The following is a 19,659-nucleotide window of genomic DNA, read 5'->3' as shown; positions in this document are numbered from 1 at the left end:
AGAACCTTCAGGTATCCACAAGGCAGATCAAAAGCAGAGCAAACACTCCATGCTTTCCAGAGAATTCACGAAAGATTCAAAGTGCCCTTTCCTATTCTCTTTTATTTCTGCCTCTCCCAGTAAAGTGCTTATTAGGGCAATGAGTTACAGAGAGAAATGATTTTGACACTTCTTCCTCTCTAGGTCCCAAGGAAGAGTCTGGGCCCAAGTGTTCCCAGTAGTGCCATTCCCCAGCACTGCCACACAGTCAGTCAGCAGGCCAAGTCTATCATCTCTGGTCCCACGCTGCCACGTTCTTTATGTGAAATCAGCATGCTCTATTTGAAATTATCTCTGACCATGTTGTTCCTCCCTGCTTAAAATCCCCAATGACTTTATATTGCTGCAAGAATGAAGTCTATATGATGCATTCCTAGCCATAACCTCTAAGCCTGTCAGTCTGTTTTGTCTCTGTCCTTCTGTTCAACTTGCCCCACTTCTATCAATACCGTCCCAAGAAGAGATCTGCACATAAGTACAACAGGCCTTCATTAAGTTCTCAAAGTGTTCTGTTCTTTGTACTTCCTGGAATGTGGGAGCCACATTTTTGTCTAGTTTATTATTATAAACTTTACAGTACAAAGCCTTTGACTCTCAGTTTAAACATTGTGTTCTGGGAAAATTCTTCTCTGACCGCCTGGAAGAGGTCACCTCCGCTTATAATCCACTGTCTTGGCGATCTGGGGACAGGGGGCACTTTATTGTGCAGACTTTTAATTTTCTACCTCTATCCTTTATCCTAACTTAAGTCTAGTAATGTTTTTCTTTTTATCTTATAACAGTGAAGTTGTGTAAACCACCTCAAATCTATTTTGAATAGTGACATGAATAAATACATAATTGGAAATGTACCTCCTATTGTTATGTTAAATGCAACTGTTGAGGAAGAAATTTCTGTTGCAGGATTTGAGGGAGGAAAGTGGATGAGAGATTAAGTAATTTGTCTAAGGTAGCATGACCAAACGATTAAATATGATATTCTAATTCATCTAGTTTACAATAAAAGTAGTAATGATGATAACACTTACCTTTCGCCGAACCATTAGCAAATGCCAGACACTATTCCAAGAGTTTACTTGTATTGCTTCATTTAATTTGGAAGCTCAGGTCATGAGATTATATGTTTGTTTCTCTACACATCTCAGTAATCTGTACTTTTTCTTAAGCACATTTATCACAGTGACCAAACATTTATTATGTAATTCGTCATTTAAAAGGCTGACTCCCTTCTAAAGAGTGAACTCCACTAGGGCAGAGGTTGTGGCTTTCCACTCTATAAGCCGAGGGCAAAGCTGAGCTGCTTGCTCAAAATACGTTCTTAAAGCCTACTTATTGAGGCCTTTTTTTTGTGCTAGGCATTCGTAAAGGCTAGGGGAAGACTAGGAGCTCAAATTTTGAAGCTGAAGCACAAGATGGTCCAGGTGACATCTCCAGTTATACACAACATTAAGAAGTTGGTTACTATCACTAAGGTATGAGAATTATTTTTTTCTCATGACCTGGGGGCAGAAGTATTGTGAGCCCTATTCAAGGTTGCAAAGATAGATTTAGGAATAAAGTAAAGGAATATGAACAAAATTGAACTTTGTACTTTAAATTCCATGTACTTTACTTTTTTTCACGTTAGGATACTTAAGAAACAAGCTCTTGCTAAGGGAGCCCGGATAGCTCAGTCGGTAGAGCATCAGACTTTTAATCTGAGGGTCCAGGGTTCAAGTCCCTGTTCGGGCGCATTCTTAGGCTTTTGGTATCCAGCTCTGACTCCACCTCCGCGTGTATTTCCGCGGAGGAAAAGTGTATCTGACTCTTGAGCAAACGCTGAGCTGAATATATGGGATCTCTACATCAGAACGGTCGCAGCTAACGTTTAAGAAGAATCTTAGGAGACTTGGCCTTGTACCAAAACAAAAGAATTTCCTAAAAGTGAAGTAAAATTTGGTTGATAATGGGTGGCTGAGAAGGCATTTCGGACTGCGAAACTCCGTAAGGATAAAAAGAATATCTGTCTGATAATGTGGCCCTATTTAGAAAAGTACTAGGATCGGAATTCTATTGTTTTGAGGGGCTTGGCTTTACTATTTCGGTGGTGAGTGCACTGGACCATCGTTGCCTGATACCATAGTCATTAATATTTTTTAGATCCATTACTCTGATTACAGGTGCATAGAGCAATCTTCCAATATTGGCTGCTTTCCACTATAGAGTTTATTTTACATGAGAAAGAATATGCTGATCAAACATCAATATGGCTATAATATGTTCATACTCTGGCTTGGAATTTCTCTAATATTTGGCTATTGTAATCAGTCCTGCAAGTCTGAAGAAATCTGAGTGAATTAAAAAATAGCTTCTAATTCTATAAAGGAGAGGAACAGATTCAGAATAGTGGTGGCTTCAGTAAGAATCAAGATTCTCTAAGGACCTGCCTAACAGCCAGACAATCCAGTCCTTTGGTCTCTCTGCAATCCTTAACTGCATTGCTTAACCTGTAGCAGATGTAGGCTCCTGGAATCAGAGACTGAAGCTCAAGAAGACATGGTTAAAATGTTCCCCAGTATACACACCTCTTTCATTCTGCACCAGAATGAACTGTTAAGAGAACTGCACTGAAATATAGACTGTCTGAGGTCCAGATAGTTAGCAGGAGAAGCCTAAGTGTTGTGCTCTCTTTTTCCAGCACAGACTAAGCCAGAGAAGTATAACTGTAGGATGAATTTCAGTAGGTAGGACTCCTTGTGGGGATTATTGCAAAAATCCAAATTTGAGGTGTTGATTGCCTGGAGTAATATAGCAGTAAGGAATGTTGGAAATGCTCTCAGGGTCTCAGGAATAAGACACACGATAGAAAATGGCTCGGCAAGGCAGTTTACTAGCAAACACACTGAGTGGGAAGTCCACTTGGTTTTTACCCTAAAGACGAAGTTTCCCTCCTTTTGCTCCTCATAGGTTGAGGACCAGAGTTAAAATCCTTCCTGGAGGTCACCTAAGTTTTTATTGGACGATTGGTCTCCAGGAGGGCCACGAGTAGCCCTTGTTAAGTTCCTGATTGGAGGATTTATATTAACTACTTTCCCCATTCTTTTAGTGCTCTGCGCATGTCCAGGATAAAGCTGGCAAAATTAGCTTGCCAAAATGTTCTTATGAGGAAGGAGAATCAAGAAGTGAAAAGAACAGAGGATTGGCAACGAATTACCATTTTAGGAATCTTATTCACAAGCTGGCTATATACCTTTCTGTTCAATTATTCTAAGAATGAATCACTTCCTTATTTTTTATAACTTCTCCTTTGATAGAAAAAAAACCTTTCTTACAGGGAATATGGCAAACACACACACACAAAACAAAAACAGTAACATTTAATATGCTAATTAATTCACTCACTGGCTTATTTGACAAGTGTTTATTGCAGAAGGGAAAGGCTACCCACTCCAGTGTTCTGGCCTAGAGAATTCCATGGACTGTATAGTCCATGGGGTTGCAAAGAGTTGAACACAACTGAGCGATTTTCACTTTTATTGTTTGTCAGATACTGTGCTAGGCACTGGGAATACAAGAGTGGATGAAACACACTTTCCTATAAGTACACCAGCCACTGAATTTAAGGTACTCCCCCCACTCCCCAATCCAGTATGACCTCATGTTAGTTTAATTAATTACATATGCATGCATGTGTGCTAAGTCGCTTCGGTCATGTCCAACTCTGTGCGACCCTATGGATTGTAGCCCGCCAGGCTTCTCTGTATTCTCTCCAGGCAAGATTACTGGAGTGGGTTGCTCTGCCCTCCTCCGGGGAATCTCCCCGACCCAGGGATCCAACCCTCCTTTCTTAGGTCTCTGGCGTTGGCAGGCGGGTTCTCTACCACTAGCTGATTACATCAGGCAAGCCCAATATAACCGCAAAGACTCTAATTTCAATAAGGTCCTTTTCTGAGGTTTTGGGTGGGGATGTTTTTGTGGACCACTATACCGTGGACTTCCCTGGTGGCTCAGTGGTAATGAATCCACCTGCCAATGTAGGAGAGGCAGGTTGGATTCCTGGGTCAGGGAGATCTCCTGGAGAAGGAAATGGTAACCCAGTCCAGTATTCGTGCCTGGGAAATTCCATGGACAGAGCCTGGCAGGGTACAGGCCATGAGGTCACCAAACAGTCAGACATGATTTATCTACTAAAGAACAACAATTTAGTGTAGTACAGGTGGGAAACCAGTTAGAACCAGATTAGATAGGGAGGCCAGGGCAAGGAGACGGCATGTATATTTGAAGACGAAACAAAAAACCTACTAGGAAAATTGAATATCAGATTTTAATATATCTGTACATTATTTTTTTTCAATATATTTGAGTGCACCAATAAGATACTGCTCCAAGAAGGAATAGTAGTCAGAGGAATTTGGATAAGAGGTTGTCCATTTAATTCTAGCAAACAGAATCCAACATATTAAAAAAATCACACATCATGACCAAGTGGGCTTTATCCCAGGAATGCAAGGATTCTTTAATATCCGCAAATCAATCAATGTAATACACCACATTAACAAATTGAAAGATAAAAACCATATGATTATCTCAATAGATGCAGAGAAAGCCTTTGACAAAATTCAACATCCATTTATGATTAAAACTCTCCAGAAAGCAGGAATAGAAGGAACATACCTCAACATAATAAAAGCTATATATGACAAACCCACAGCAAGCATTACCCTCAATGGTGAAAAATTGAAAGCATTTCTGCTAAAATCAGGAACAAGACAAGGGTGCCCACTCTCACCATTACTATTCAACATAGCTTTGGAAGTTTTGGCCATAGCAATCAGAGCAGAAAAAGAAGTAAAAGGAATTCAGATAGGAAAAGAAGAAGTGAAACTCTCGCTGTTTGCAGATGACATGATCCTCTACATAGAAAACCCTAAAGACTCTACCAGAAAGTTACTAGAACTAATCAACGAATATAGTAAAGTTGCAGGATATAAAATTAACACAGAAATACCTTGCATTCCTATACACTAACAATGAGAAAATAGAAAGAGAAATTAAGGAAACAATACCATTCACCATTGCAACAAAAAGAATAAAATACTTAGGAGTATATCTATCCAAAGAAACAAAAGACCTATACATAGAAAACTATAAAACACTGATGAAAGAAATCAAAGAGGACACAAACAGATGGAGAAATATACCATGTTCATGGATTGGAAGAATCAATATTGTCAAAATGACTATACTACCCAAAGCAATCTATAGATTCAATGCAATGCCTATCAAGCTACCAATGGTATTTTTCACAGAACTAGAACAAATAATTTCACAATTTGTATGGAAATACAAAAAACCTCAAATAGCCAAAGTAATCTTGAGAAAGAAGAATGGAACTGGAGGAATCTACCTGCCTGACTTCAGACTCTACCACAAAGCCACAGTCATCAAGACAGTATGGTACTGGCACAAAGACAGAAATATAGATCAATGGAACAGAATAGAAAGCCCAGAGATAAATCCACCAACCTATGGACACCTTATCTTCGACAAAGGAGGCAAGAATATACAATGGAAAAAAGACAACCTCTTTAACAAGTGGTGCTGGGAAAACTGGTCAACCACTTGTAAAAGAATGAAACTAGAACACAAAAATAAACTCAAAATGGATTAAAGATCTAAATGTAAGACCAGAAACTATAAAACTCCTAGAGGAGAACATAGGCAAAACACTCTCTTGACATAAACTACAGCAGGATCCTCTATGACCCACCTCCCAGAATATTGGAAATAAAAGCAAAAATAAACAAATGGGACCTAATTAAACTTAAATGCTTTTGCACAACAAAGGAAACTATAAGCAAGGTGAAAAGACAGCCCTCAGATTGAGATAAAATAATAGCAAACAAACAGACAAAGGATCAATCTCAAAAATATACAAGCAACTCCTGAAGCTCAATTCCAGAAAAATAAATGACCCAATCAAAAAATGGGCCAAAGAACTAAACAGACATTTCTCCAAAGAAGACATACAGATGGCTAACAAACACATGAAAAGATGCTCAACATCACTCATTATCAGAGAAATGCAAATCAAAACCACAATGAGGTACCATTACACGCCAGTCAGGATGGCTGCTATCCAAAAGTCTACAAGCAATAAATGCTGGAGAGGGTGTGGAGAAAAGGGAACCCTCTTACACTGTTGGTGGGAATGCAAACTAGTACAGCTGATATAGAGAACAGTGTGGAGATTTCTTAAAAAACTGGAAATAGAACTGCCATATGACCCAGCAATCCCACTTCTGGGCATACACACTGAGGAAACCAGATCTGAAAGAGACACGTGCACCCCAATGTTCATCGCAGCACTGTTTATAATAGCCAGGACATGGAAGCAACCTAGATGTCCATCAGCAGATGAATGGATAAGGAAGCTGTGGTACATATACACCATGGGATATTACTCAGTCATTAAAAAGAATTCATTTGAATCAGTTCTAATGAGATGGATGAAACTGGAGCCCGTTATACAAAGTGAAGTAAGCCAGAAAGATAAAGACCAATACAGTATACTAACGCATATATATATAATTTAGAAAGATGGTAATGATAATCCTATATGCAAAACAGAAAAAGAGACACAGATGTACAGAACAGAATTTTGGACTCTGTGGGGGCGAGGGTCGGATGTTTCCAGAGAACAGCATCGAAACATGTATATTATCTAGGGTGAAACAGATCACCAGTCTAGGTTGGATACATGAGACAAGTGCTCGGGCCTGGTGCACTGGGAAGACCAGGAGGGATCGGGTAGAGAGGGAGGTGGGAGGGGGGATCGGGATGGGGAATACCCATAAATCCATGGCTGATTCATGTCAATGTATGGCAAAAACCGCTACAATATTGTACAAAATTGTAAAGTAATTAGCCTCCAACTAATAAAAACAAATAGAAAAAAAAAAGAGAGATTGTCCATTGGAAAGAAATGAAGAAAACAAGTCACTACACATAAAGAGGCGTATGTCTGCATATATTTGTACCTACCAGTTGGGAGGAAGATAAAGTTTAATCTTAACCTCTTCGAGGGCACTTTCAGCTCAATGGCCAGGAGGCAGACTTTGACGACACTGTAACTTTTTTACGCCTGAGGGCAAAAGCTAACTGCCCCCTCTGAGGTTCGAACTCAGGACCTTCAGATTATGAGACTGACGCGCTGCCTACTGCGCTAAGGAGGCAGATGACTACACCTGCTCGTTAAATATCTTTAACACTGGATTTTACTTTGCTTAAACTTCGATCTTGCTCTACATTTCCCTCACTTTAAAATTTGGAAAGGAAAAGCTGTCTTGCGCAAGTGCAACAGCTTCTACAACCTGCATCAGACGAGGATTGTCGCTGTTGATCCCGCTCGTTCTGAATTGATGACCTCCACTTCTCACAACCTGAGGAAAATTTCCTTAACGTCTTGCCTATAAACCTGCACTAAAGCTACACTGGCGTCCATCCCTGTGGTCTCTAGGGAAGAGGAAAACTGCCCGCTTCCTCTCTCATGATCCCTCTTCCCTTCAATACTTGATTCTTCCGAATCAGTATTTTGAACACTTTTCAGTGTTTACTGTCTTAAATAACAAAACACTTCCTTTGACTCGGCGTCTCAGTCTCGAGACGTCGCTCTATTTCGTTTGCTCCTTCGCAGGCAAATTTCCCAGAAAGAGGTTTGTCCTCATTTTTAAACACCACCCCCCGTCCCATCAGTTTTTTTTAACGGACTACAATCTTCCCCGACGACGGCTCCGTCCGGAGGAAGTCCAGATGGGGTTCCCGGACTATGCGGCACTTGATGGTTCAGAGTAAGGTGTCCTTGCTGCAAACTCGTGGGAATCTGCTGGTGTAAGAGTTGTAGTTACAGAAACAAGAATAGGTGAAAAGCCTGGTTTACCTACTGTCTTGGAGAAGGAAATGGCAACCCACTCGAGTATTCTTGCCTGAGGACAGAGGAGCCTGACGGGTTACAGTCCACGGGGTCGCACAGAGATGGACACGACTGACGACTAACACTTCCACTTGATTTGCAGGGAAAGTCTCGGGAAAGCCCCACCTCCCGGGAACCCTCTTCCCCAGTTGAGAAAAGTCAGTGTTTTCGGGGTTCAGAGATGGGCTACGGACGGTTGGGGAAAGTACAATCCTATGACAACTTTATCGCCCCGGGGTTCCCCACCCCGGAAGACTGAAAGGAACATTGATTTACCGTCAAACGGATGCGGCACATCTTTTTCAGCTTCTGCAGTTGCAGTCGCTGTTTCCCCCTGGACGCTGATAAGGGCAATCGTAATTTCTGGTTCGCAACAATGGGCGGTCCAGTGTTGCATCCCTGAGTGCTGTGGCTTAAATATGTGAAATAAGTTGTCCGTAGTCGTGGGCGTCAACAGTTTGGCTGTGCCTGTAGAATAACTGTTGTGCTTTTTGTCCAAATAGTGTTGGCTTTATGTTTAACATTGTGGATATTATGACCATATTTTCTAAGAGTCTAGATAATGAAAGTGGGAACAAACGAACTTCCGTGGGAATTCCAGCATGACCCAGATCACTGAAAAAGTCTAAATGACGGATTGAAGAACACATATAACTGGTTTAGGGAGGTAAATTACCGAAGCAACTGCACAGTATGTAGAAAAGGATTTGGATTTGGGCATGGTGAAAAAGGAGATGTGAAAGTACATGGGGATACTGAATCTCCCAAATCTGGGTTTAGACGGGCGGGAACTTTCCAATCAGGTTTTCTTAGTCTCCAAATGACACCAGTGCTCATTCAAAAATAGAATTGGGTATAACACTTGAAAAGTCCTGATTCAGAGGTTGCAACCGGGAGGCAAACAAAAAGGTAAATTTCAATACCATGTATTGGTCTCTTGCAAGGTGGAGCTGATTCTGTCTGATGACCTTGCTGTCTACAATATAACAACATCAAGTGATGTGTCAAAATTCTGCAACCAAAAAATGTTTCCCTAGCTCCTATGACTTTCGCTTGAAACATAGTGTCGAAAATCGCCTTCTGGATTTGTGTGTAGATTTAATTAAACCGCTACATACTTAAATGATTGTTGATAACTTGTTTAACTACAAACTAGGCCTTGTTCATCTATCTGCACAATTTGCAGAGGTGCAAATGTGAATTTTGGCAAATTCTATTTAACCTTACCAAAGAATATGAAAAGGTCTTATCAGCTAAATGTCCTGCACTCCGTGTACAAATAGCATTGCTTTAAAAGAGTGTGGCTTGCTTACTCATGATGTTGAGGCTTTCATGGTTTATTGAAGTTTATAGTCTTATTTTCTTCAAAATGTGCAGAAGCACTTACTGAGATTTTTAACCTCATACAAGTGTAATGAGATAAACTCTTTGGGCCTCCAAGGTGGATGTCATTGTTGCTGGCCATAGAAAATACATTGAGTATTGGCATGTTGTAAAATCTTTATTTTCAAATAATGGGATAAGAAGAATGTACTTCTCTAATTTGGAAATGCTTTGAGGATGGGAATGGAAAAAAGTACTATAGTAAAACAGAGATGTATATGCTCTTTCTCCAGTATTGTTTGATGTTATGTTGATCATGACACAAACTCATACACTGAAATAATGATTCATTTTGTGGGAAATATGACTACTTAAGAATGAAATAATAATAATAATAACCAGAAAGGGGCAGCCAAACAGCAAGAAAAACAGAATTTTCTTATTTGATAAAAGTACAATATAACTTATTTGGAATCTAAGTTTTATTTCACACATTTTAATTGCTGCTATGATTATTTATCAAGATTAAGAGAACTGGAGAAGTAGCAGGTTTGGGGATGGGTAGGAAATCAAGAAAGGAAAGGCTATCCACTCAAGTATTCTGGCCTGGAGAACTCCATAGACTGTATAGTCCCTGGGGTCACAGGAGTCGGACTCTACTGAACGACTTTCACAAAGGAAATCAAGAGACCTTTGAACATACCGAGTTTGTGATGCCTTTTGAACATTTAGTGGAAATATCAGTCATGTAAATGGACCTGCTTAATGGAGAGGCAGGGTTGAAAATTAAAGTTTGGGAATCATCAGGGTGTAGGTGGTGTTTAAAGTCAGGTGATCAGGTGAGCTCATGAAGGGAGAAGATAAATGAGGACTCAGGTAGGGACCTTAGAGAACTCCACAATTTAGAGACTGGGAATAGGAGGAAATAGAGAAGGAACTTTGAGGTAAGTCTGTGGCATTGAAGATGAGGCTCACAGTGTGTCCTCATTATCTACTAATATGTAACAAAGAATTCCAAAACACAGTGGCTTGTGGTATGCAGAATAATGGCCATTCTAAAGGCGTTCTCTAATCCCTGGAACCTGTGAATGTTACCTTCTATGGTAAGAGGTACTTTTCAGATGTGATTAAAGACCATGAGATAGGGAGATGATCCTAATCACGAGTCCTTAAAAGTGGGGTGGGGGAGCAGAAGAGTAGGTAAAGAGATATGATTTTGAGAAGGACTCAACCCATCATTCATGCCTTTGAAGAGCCAAGGAATGTAGCAGCCTTTAGAAGCTGGAAGTGTCCATCAGCTTACAGCCAGCAGACAACAGACTTCAGTCCTACCACTGCAAAGAAACAAACTCTGTGAAGCAGGAAACAGATTCTCCCCTTGAGCCTCCAGAAGGGAATGCAGGCTGCAAATACCCTGCCCTCAGCATGGTGAGACCAGATGCATCACTTCTTCTTTTTAAATTGTTTTATTTTATTATTGGACACACAGCATGTGGCATCTTAGTTCCCCAACCAGATATTGAATCCATGCTCCCTCCATTGGGAGCTCAGCGTCTTAACCACTGGATCACCAGTGAAGTCCCCAAATGTATCACTTCTGACCTGCAAAATTCTAAGATAATAAATTTGTGTTGTTTCAAGCCACTGTGTTTGCTGTGATAGCAGTAGAAAACCACTTTATTATCTCTCTTGATTCTGTTGGTTGACTGGGCTCATCTGGGCAACTCTGCTCCATGTGATGCAGCAGGATCTTTGATCCTCTGAAGACTTGGTTGGGCTGAGTTGTTCAAGATGGACAGCTCATGTGATGGGTGTTGGCAGTTGGTGTTTGTGATCTTCTAGGAGTTACGTTGAGACTGTTGCCCAGAGTGCCTGACTGTGGCTTTTCCATGTGGCTGGGTTCTGAAAGGGAGCTTCTCAGGTTGAGCATTTCAAGAAACCTCGTCAGAAGCTGCTGGGGTTCTTATGACTCAGATGGGCCTGGAATGGGCAAAATGTCATTTCAATGAAATTCTACTAGGTCAGCCAAGAGTCACTGTGAAAATGTGCTACACAAAGGTGTGATTACTGAGAGACCTGCTACGTTGGGGTCAGTTTTGCGAGACTAACTACCACACAAGCTAACTCTTTTTTCATCTGCAATATCATCGTAATCTTATTCTCTGGCCTGTGCATTGTTGATGCTCTGCTCAGGTCTACTTGAACTTGGAACTAGGGATTTTGACACCTTTTCAGCTTTGTACCTGTCCGACTCTTGGCGAGCCCATGGACTATACAGTCCATGGAATTTTCCAGGCCAGAATACTGACCTGTATAGTCCATGGGGTTGCAAAGAGTCAGACATGACAGAGCAATTTTCATCATTTCATCATCAGCTTTGTACCTGTTGATGCTTCATGGAAAGAATCTTTCCATGCCCTATGGATCTGACATAATTCCAACATGTGTGATATTCTACCACATCACCAAGCAGTTCTTTACACCAGCTGGGTGTCCTACAATTCAACTCAGTTCTAACACTATCTACCCAGAGATAGCGTCAGATTTTACCAATTAGGGGCTGGGTTCCACAAGACTGCCCTCCACTTCAGATGCCAATCACGAGTCCAGGTTGTCAGCTGTGCATATGATCAACTGATTATAGATGGGAGTTTTAAAAAATTCCTCTCTTTGAGTTTGATTAATTTGCTAGATAAAAGAACTCAGAGAAACATTTTATGTATGAGTTTCATTCAGTTGCTCAGTTGTGTCTGACTCTTTGCAACCCCATGGACCACAGAATGCCAGTCGTCCCTGTCCATCACCAACTACTGGAGTTTACTCAAACTCACGTCCATCGAGTCGGTGATGCCATCCAACCATCTCATCCTCTGTCGTCTGCTTCTCCTCCCACCTTCAATCTTTCCCAGCATCAGGGTCTTTTCAAATGAGTCTTCACATCAGGCAGCCAAAGTATTGGAGTTTCAGCTTCAGCATCAGTCCTTCCAATGAATATTCAGGACTGATTTCCTTTAAGATGGACTGGTTGGATCTCCTTGCAGGACAAGGGACTCTCAAGAGTCTTCTCCAACACCACAGTTCAAAAGCATCAATTCTTCAGTGCTCAGCTTTCTTTATAGTCCAACTCTCACATCCATACATGACTGCTGGGAAAACCATAGCTTTGACCAGACAGACCTTTGTTGGTAAAGTAATGTCTCTGCTTTTTAATATGCTATCTAGGGTAGTCTAACTTTTCTTTAATTTCATGGCTGCAGTCACCATCTGCAGTGATTATGGAGCCCCCCAAAATAAAGTCTGTCACTGTTTCCACTGTTTCCTCATCTGTCTGCCAAGAAATGATGGGACCAGATGCCATGATCTTAGTTTTCTGAATGTTGAGCTTGTATGAGTTTACTGGCTTATTATGAGGCTATCACTCTGGAACAATTAGACAGGAGAGTTGCAAAGGGCAAGGTATGGGTAAAGGGAACATGGAACTTCCATGCCTTCTCTGAGCTGGTCACAGTCCTCACATTTCCAAGTGTTCACCAGCCCCAAACTCTTCAAACCCTGTCTTTTTTTTTTCTTTTTCTTTTTTTATGGATGCTTCACTATATAGACACTCTTATTAAATCATAGGCCATCAGCAATTTAACTGACTCAATGGACATGATTTTGAGCAAGCTCCAGGAGCTGCTGATGGACAGGGAAGCCTGGCATGCTGCAGTCCATGTGCAAAGAGTCAGACACGACTAAGTGACTGAATTGAACTAAACTAGCCCCTCTCCCCTCCCTGGAGGTGAAGGTGGGACTCAGAGTTTCAACCCTTTAATCAGAAGATTAGTTTCCTTGGCAATCTGACCCCTCCAAGTGAGTTGTCCCAAAATCCCCTCACTAACATAACAACAGGCAGCTTTATGGCTCTCATCAATTAGGAAAGTCCTAGGGTTTCAGGAACTGCGTGTCCTGTGAGGAAGACCCAAAAATATTTATTATAATTCTTGACCACACCTTCCTTACCTGCCTAATCATAGCTCATCTTTAAGACACATTTCAGCTATCATCTCCTCCAGTAAACCCTCCCCATCTTTAGGTTAGGTGCCTGGATTGATGATGTGCTCTACACAAAACCCTGCCCTTCCACATCTGTGGAAGAATACAATTTTTAATCCTTGCTGATTTACTTGTTTTTTTTTTTTTTTTTTAAATCAGGCCATAAGATCCTCAGACGAGTGCATTTTGTGCTCTCTGATTCCCCAGATGGACAGCACAAAGAGGGGTCTCAGTAAATGTTGGCTGACAGAGCAGTAATTGAACAGTTCTCAACATTTATTATTATCTCTGTAAAGAATCTGCCTGCAATGCAGGAGACCTGGGTTCGATCCCTGGGTCAGGAAGACCCCCTGGGGAAGGAAATGGCAACCAACTCCAGTATTCTTGCCTGGAGAATTCCATGGACAGAGGAGCCTGCCGGGCTACAGTCCATGCGGTCGCAGAGTCGGACAGGACTAAGCAACTAACACACATACTGCAATTTTTTATTACCTACCACAAAGCAGCAAACAAATGCATCCAACATGGTACTGTACATATGTCAAGGTTTCAACCAGGCAAAAAATTATGCATGCAGGAGGGCGGGAACTAAAAAGGGTGCGGGATGGCAGGTGGTGGGGTGGATGCCTATGATCGTTTAGGAAGGCACAACTGTGGGTATCTTTTATTTTTCTCTATAATGTTCTAATATAAAGCTATCACTGCTAAATAAGAGTGTAGAACCATCAGGTTCCAAAACGGCAACAACTTTGTCATTTGCCGCACGGGCCGCTCATTGGCCACACCTGGGAGTTTCTTAGAAAGGAAGAATCTCAGAGCTCACCCCCAGATCCGCAGCATTAGAACCTGCATTTTGGCGAGATCCCCCTATGATTTTGTACGCGCATTGAAATTTGCGAAGAACGCTCAACGCTCATCCTCTGATAAATTTACGGCGGTTTATGCAAAGATTCCCAGGGCAACACGATAAAAGAAGCGTATTCACATCTCTGCCCTTGCTTTCTGCGTCTCTTGAGACCCTTCCAGCAATCTTGAGGGGGTAGTGGGCTGGGAACAGGGGAGTCGCCGCGCGGGTCCCGCCGCGCATCACTGCAGGGCCGCCGGCCGCAGCCTCCAGGCCCGCGGCGCCTCGTCTCCCCGCGCCGGGCTCGGTGGCGCGCGCCTGTAATCCCAGCTTCTTGGGAGGCTGAGGTCGGCGGATCGTGGGTGCCCGGGGGTTCGGGACTCCGGCGCTGTGTAGAGCGGGCGTCCGCACTGGGCCCGGCACCAACATGGGGCTTCCGGGGGAGCCCGGGGGTACCAGGTTGTCTAAGGAGGGGGGGACCCGGCCCAGGCCGGACACGGAGCAGGTCAAACTCCCCGTGCTGGGCGGCGGTGGGACCGCGCCTGCGAGCAGTGCCTGCAGTTCTGCCCGGACATCCGACGAGACCCGGTCTCTTTTGTTCACCTTCCCTTTACAGGATTCTCTCTTAAAAAAAAAAAAAAAAAATCATTTTTCCCCAGCATTATTCTCGCACACAGCCAACCACCTGACTTCAGGGCGGTGCGCATACTGCTGTTAAAAGATAAACTGAGGCATCTTAAATTTTTAAAAAGACTTTATTTGAGCAAACATCGATGCCAATGGAGCAGCATCCAATCTAGCGGATAGGAAGGAGCTCCGAGGAGCTGTATAAAATGGAAGGCTCTAGTAGACAGAAGTGAGCAGGAACAAGGAAGTTCTATTAGGGAAAAAAGATGATTAGTTATTGCTAAATTTCTTTCCTTTAGGGGATGGCAGGAGCTAGATTATCTAACTAATACTGATCAGGTAATTCCTGATCAGGTAATTCCTGATTGACTGGTTTTACATTATATTTCCAGGTGGGCAAAAACGCTAATTATGTCTGGGCTTGGTGACAATGAGGCTTAGCATAAATGACTCCTTTTTGGGCCCGACTTGACTTTTTATTTTTAAAACACTACCTGTTTGCTTTATCTTTAAATGTTGCACACAGGGGTAGGGTGGTACAGTCAGGCAAACTGGGAGAAACTCTTCTTAATGACTTATTATCCTGGGGATTTCTCCACTCTGCAATTGGCCTTCCCCAAAACAGTAAGGCTATATTGCATTTTGTAAATAGTGCTTCATTATATTGCATTACCTGACAAGTGTATAATCCAAGACAGATGTGCAACAGGTCTGAACTTCAAGTTATTTTCAGGAACTTCTCACTCAAAAACCTGTACACAAAAGTTCTTCCTTGACTGGACAGAAGACCTGAAGAGACATTTCACCAAAGTAGATATATAAATAGCAAATACACACAAGAAAAAATTTTCAACATCATTAGCCACTAGGGAAATGCAAATTACAAGCACAATGAGATGTCACTAGATACCTATCAGAAGAGCTACAATAAAACTAGTAACAACGCCAAAGGTTGATGAGGCTATATATGTTGCTGATAGGAATGTAATATGGTGCAACCACTTTGGGAAACACTTTGTCAGTTTCTGTAAAAACTAAATATGCAAGTACCATGCTACCCAGCAGTTGCACTCCTGAACATATATCCCAGAGAAATGATGACTGATGTTTACATAAAAACTATCCTCAAGTGTTTATAGTATATTTACTCATACTAGTAGAAACCTGGAAACAACCCAAATGTCCTTCAATGGAGAATGTTCAAACTGTGGTGAATAATATACAGAATATTATTCAGTAATAAGAAGGAATGAACTGTGAAAGATTCAACAACTTAGATGAATCTCCAGAATATTACAGTGAGTGCAAAAAGCCAGCCCCAATAGATTATATTGTATATATGGTTCTATTTATATAACATTCTCAAAATTGCAAAGTTGTAGAAATGGAAAGTAGATTAGTGGTTGCCAGATGTTAGGGTGGGGGGAGTAAGAGGTCAGCGGCTATAAAAGGGCAACCTGAGGACCCTGATGGTGATGGAAATGTTGTGTACCTTGACTTTATCAATATCAATACCCTGCTCCTGATATTGCATTATAATTTTGCAATGTGTCACCATTGGGGGCAACTCAGTAAAGCATACATGAGATCTTTCTTCATTATTTCTTATAACTGAATGTGAACTTACAATTATCTAAAAGTTAAAAATGAATTTTAAAAAGACAGAGGTCAGAACACTGAGAAGTAGCCATTTCTAAAAAGAGTCCTTAGACGTGGGGGAGAGGGAAGATGGAAACAGAGCCGCCAGAGAGCACAGAGAAGAAAAGGTCCAAGGAAGACTGTGTCATGAAGGAAGTGTTGTCAATAGTTTGCATTCTGCACAAAATTAAGTTTAGGGGGGAAAAAAAAGCCAAAGCATTAGAAACTTGAGTGGCTGATGGTAATATTTTCTCAGGATTGGAAGGCAGATGTAAGCTGATGAGCAATTAAGGCAAAGAAGTGGAGACAAATACTGTTCCTGACACAAGTTTGGTGGTGAGTGGAAGGAAAGCCTCTGGGGAAGAAGCCTGAGGGCAAAACAGGAGGGCTTGTGTTTGCTTCTTCTTGTCTAAAGATGAGGATAGGCATCTTGTAGTCTGAAGAGAGGCAGGTAAGAGGGAGAGAGATCAGACACAAGGGTAGAATGGAATTTAGGAGAAGGTTGTCAAAAGCTCAGATGGAGTGTTAATTAACCTTGGAAATGAGGGAAAACTTTCCCTGAGTAGGAAGAGGTTGGCATATGTGAAGAACCAGAAAATTAGGAGATAGGGAAAAAGGAAACCACTGGAGTATCATGACTCTTCTTTCTTTCAAGGCTCTGGCTCAGTTTACCAGGCACCCTGCCCCACACCCTCTTTCAGCCAGGAGCCACCTCTTCAATTCAACTCAGATGACTTCATTTTCTAGGGAACTTTCTTCAGTTCTCCTGCCTTGCCTCTCTCTTTCTCTTCAGAATTGCAAAGGAGTCCACTTATTCAATAAATTTTTATTGAAGGAAAATGACGTCGAGAAAAAAATGTAATTGATATTCCTCATATTAAACTGCTCTTTTTCATATCTACCTGGGAGACTGGTGTCCTTTGCATTAGAGCCTGGCAGAGAATAAGATTAGGGGGAAAGGGGGAATCATTAAGTAGAAATGAACGGGAGAAAGTGGAGTCCCCTCTATTTTGGCTTACGGTTGCTGGACTAATTCCATGGGAATGAAGAAGGTGTAGTTTTGAAGAAAGAGGAACATAGCATAAATAGAACAGAATCCGAACCAAGAAAGAAGATACACACTAAATATTACAAAAAAGAAGGGAAAATGATTTTCCTTTAGCACATTTGGATCTACTTCCATTTAGTGAAATGTAGAAGTCCTTCCCTAGGTTTCTCCTACTGGAAGAATCGTCTTATTGCACAACACCCTTGTGTCTTCCTTTATGAATTTGAGAAAAAAAAAGTCGCCTGTTTCTTTGGTTCTGTGTGTATTTTGTTTACATTTGTACATTCAGTATTTTAATAAACATTAAAATGAGTTGCTTGTTTGCCGAAACCCGGGATCGAACCAGGGACCTTTAGATCTTCAGTCTAACGCTCTCCCAACTGAGCTATTTCGGCTCCGCCCACACGACCTTAAAATAACCTGTAATGACTTTATTCTCTGTCCTTTTAGTCACTACTTATTAAGAATTTGTTTGATAAACATCACGATAAGTACTTTGAGGAAGTCAAAGATAAATTTAAAAAGGACTTTCATCTTCTAATGGCTCACCAATTTATAAGGATAAAGATAAGACAATTACAAATTAATGTTTTAAGAACTGCTGTAATTATTTCGTTAAATCTTCAATTTATTCCCGAGTAAATCCACAGGTCTGGAGCAGGGACAGAGACTCTATGAATCTACATGCCCCGATTTCTTCTTCTTCGGCGTTGCCACATCTTCCTCTCTTCCATATTTTATTGGCTGGTGCGGACAGGAGGTCCTTGTAAAAGCGAAAGTGATCCTGTTGCAGTGCCACTTCGTACCTACGAAGCATTAGCCTCGTAGGTTTTTCTTAACAGCCTTCTAGCACCTTCCCTGGTGGTCTAGTGGTTAGGATTCGGCGCTCTCACCGCCGCGGCCCGGGTTCGATTCCCGGTCAGGGAACAGGTAGCTTTTTCCCTTTTTTAAACTACCAGTGTTCCCGCATAGGGGAAACTTTAGAAGTGTATACAAGCTAACTTTTAATTTTCATATGAAACATTTTCGGTTTAGAAGCCCTGCAATGGTTTTAATATTCCAAGCTCAAAATGACAAATGATGTAAATTTCAGTGGTTTACAAAAAAAATGGTAAATGAGTTAGTTACTTCTCATTGATCAAAAAGCTGTCCACTATTCCTAAATGCTTCAAAATTTTAATTTATTCGATTGGATGATCCAGTGAGAGGGAAATTTTGGAGGCAATTGATTAGCTTTAGGAGTTGATCGAGATTAGCATAACATAAAGAAAAAACTAGTTACCAATGAAGATGAAAGAAATCGAGAAGCTATTTTCTGGACGTTTGTCTTCGCTGGTTGTGGGCGAGTTTCTGAATCTGGGAGAGCAGCTGGAATTTTGAAAAGCACTCTCTATGGTGGATTTTCTAGTTTCACTGCTTTGGGAGAAGGGAGATCGCCAGAGAAATACTGGAAGGGTAACTGAATTTTGGGCCTAGGCGAGCTCCGGACTGCCTGATCTCCCCAGCGCCTCCACCTCTCTTTAGCTACGAATTTAGTTTATCTGGGGTTTGCTAAGAAAGAAAATAGGGGAAGGCTAGATCATTAAAGGAAAACTGTCAAAAACTAAGAAACAGGCAAACAAAGTATTGAACATGTCGGAATGCGCAACTGAGAAATTTACTGAAAACTACTTGAGGAAAGGCGGATCCTGTTATTCTCCTGACTTTTGACAGTTTCATGCCTTTGCAATAACTGCCTTCTGTCTGAGAGTACTGGGGCACGAATCTTTGTTACTTGGTTTGTCTAAATAACATTCACAGGTGTATTGCTTATTATTTCCTTCTCATTTCTTATAAAAGTTTAGTGCGCATTTGAACTCTTCACAAGTTTCCAAATAGAAATCGTGGTGTCCCTGATCTTACTCTACAAACAGATGGTGTTTTTATGATCATGTTAAATGGAAACAGTAGTACTCTTTCTAACTAACTGCACATTTTCTGCTCTCCCCCAACCCCCAAATATAAATTCCCAAATTTCAAAACCTCTTTGAGCTGGGACACTCCTTTGTTATTTTGCCAATACTTTTATGTTAATACATTTTAACACCTATGTAATATCAATTTATGTAAGAAATTTTATTTTTCTATAGGCATAAAAGTAGTATTTTGTCAAAT

At 41.3% G+C, this 19,659-nt stretch overlaps 4 non-coding genes across 4 annotated transcripts; 2 read left to right on the top strand and 2 right to left on the bottom strand.

The window, feature by feature from the left end:
- The first annotated feature begins 1,697 nt into the window (after positions 1–1,697).
- On the top strand, positions 1,698–1,770 carry TRNAK-UUU. The gene has a single exon. It is a non-coding gene; the product is annotated as a tRNA-Lys (tRNA).
- Positions 1,771–7,180: 5,410 nt separating this feature from the next.
- TRNAM-CAU lies at positions 7,181–7,253 on the bottom strand. Its single transcript has one exon. It is a non-coding gene; the product is annotated as a tRNA-Met (tRNA).
- A 10,574-nt stretch (positions 7,254–17,827) lies between these two features.
- On the bottom strand, positions 17,828–17,900 carry TRNAF-GAA. The gene has a single exon. It is a non-coding gene; the product is annotated as a tRNA-Phe (tRNA).
- A 460-nt stretch (positions 17,901–18,360) lies between these two features.
- TRNAE-CUC lies at positions 18,361–18,432 on the top strand. The gene has a single exon. It is a non-coding gene; the product is annotated as a tRNA-Glu (tRNA).
- Positions 18,433–19,659: the final 1,227 nt, after the last annotated feature.

The sequence above is a fragment of the Cervus elaphus genome, chromosome 7, assembly GCF_910594005.1.
Source record: "Cervus elaphus chromosome 7, mCerEla1.1, whole genome shotgun sequence".
NCBI lineage: Eukaryota > Metazoa > Chordata > Mammalia > Artiodactyla > Cervidae > Cervus > Cervus elaphus.
Note: the sequence above shows the minus strand (reverse complement) of the source record. Positions and strands in the feature narration are given on the sequence as shown.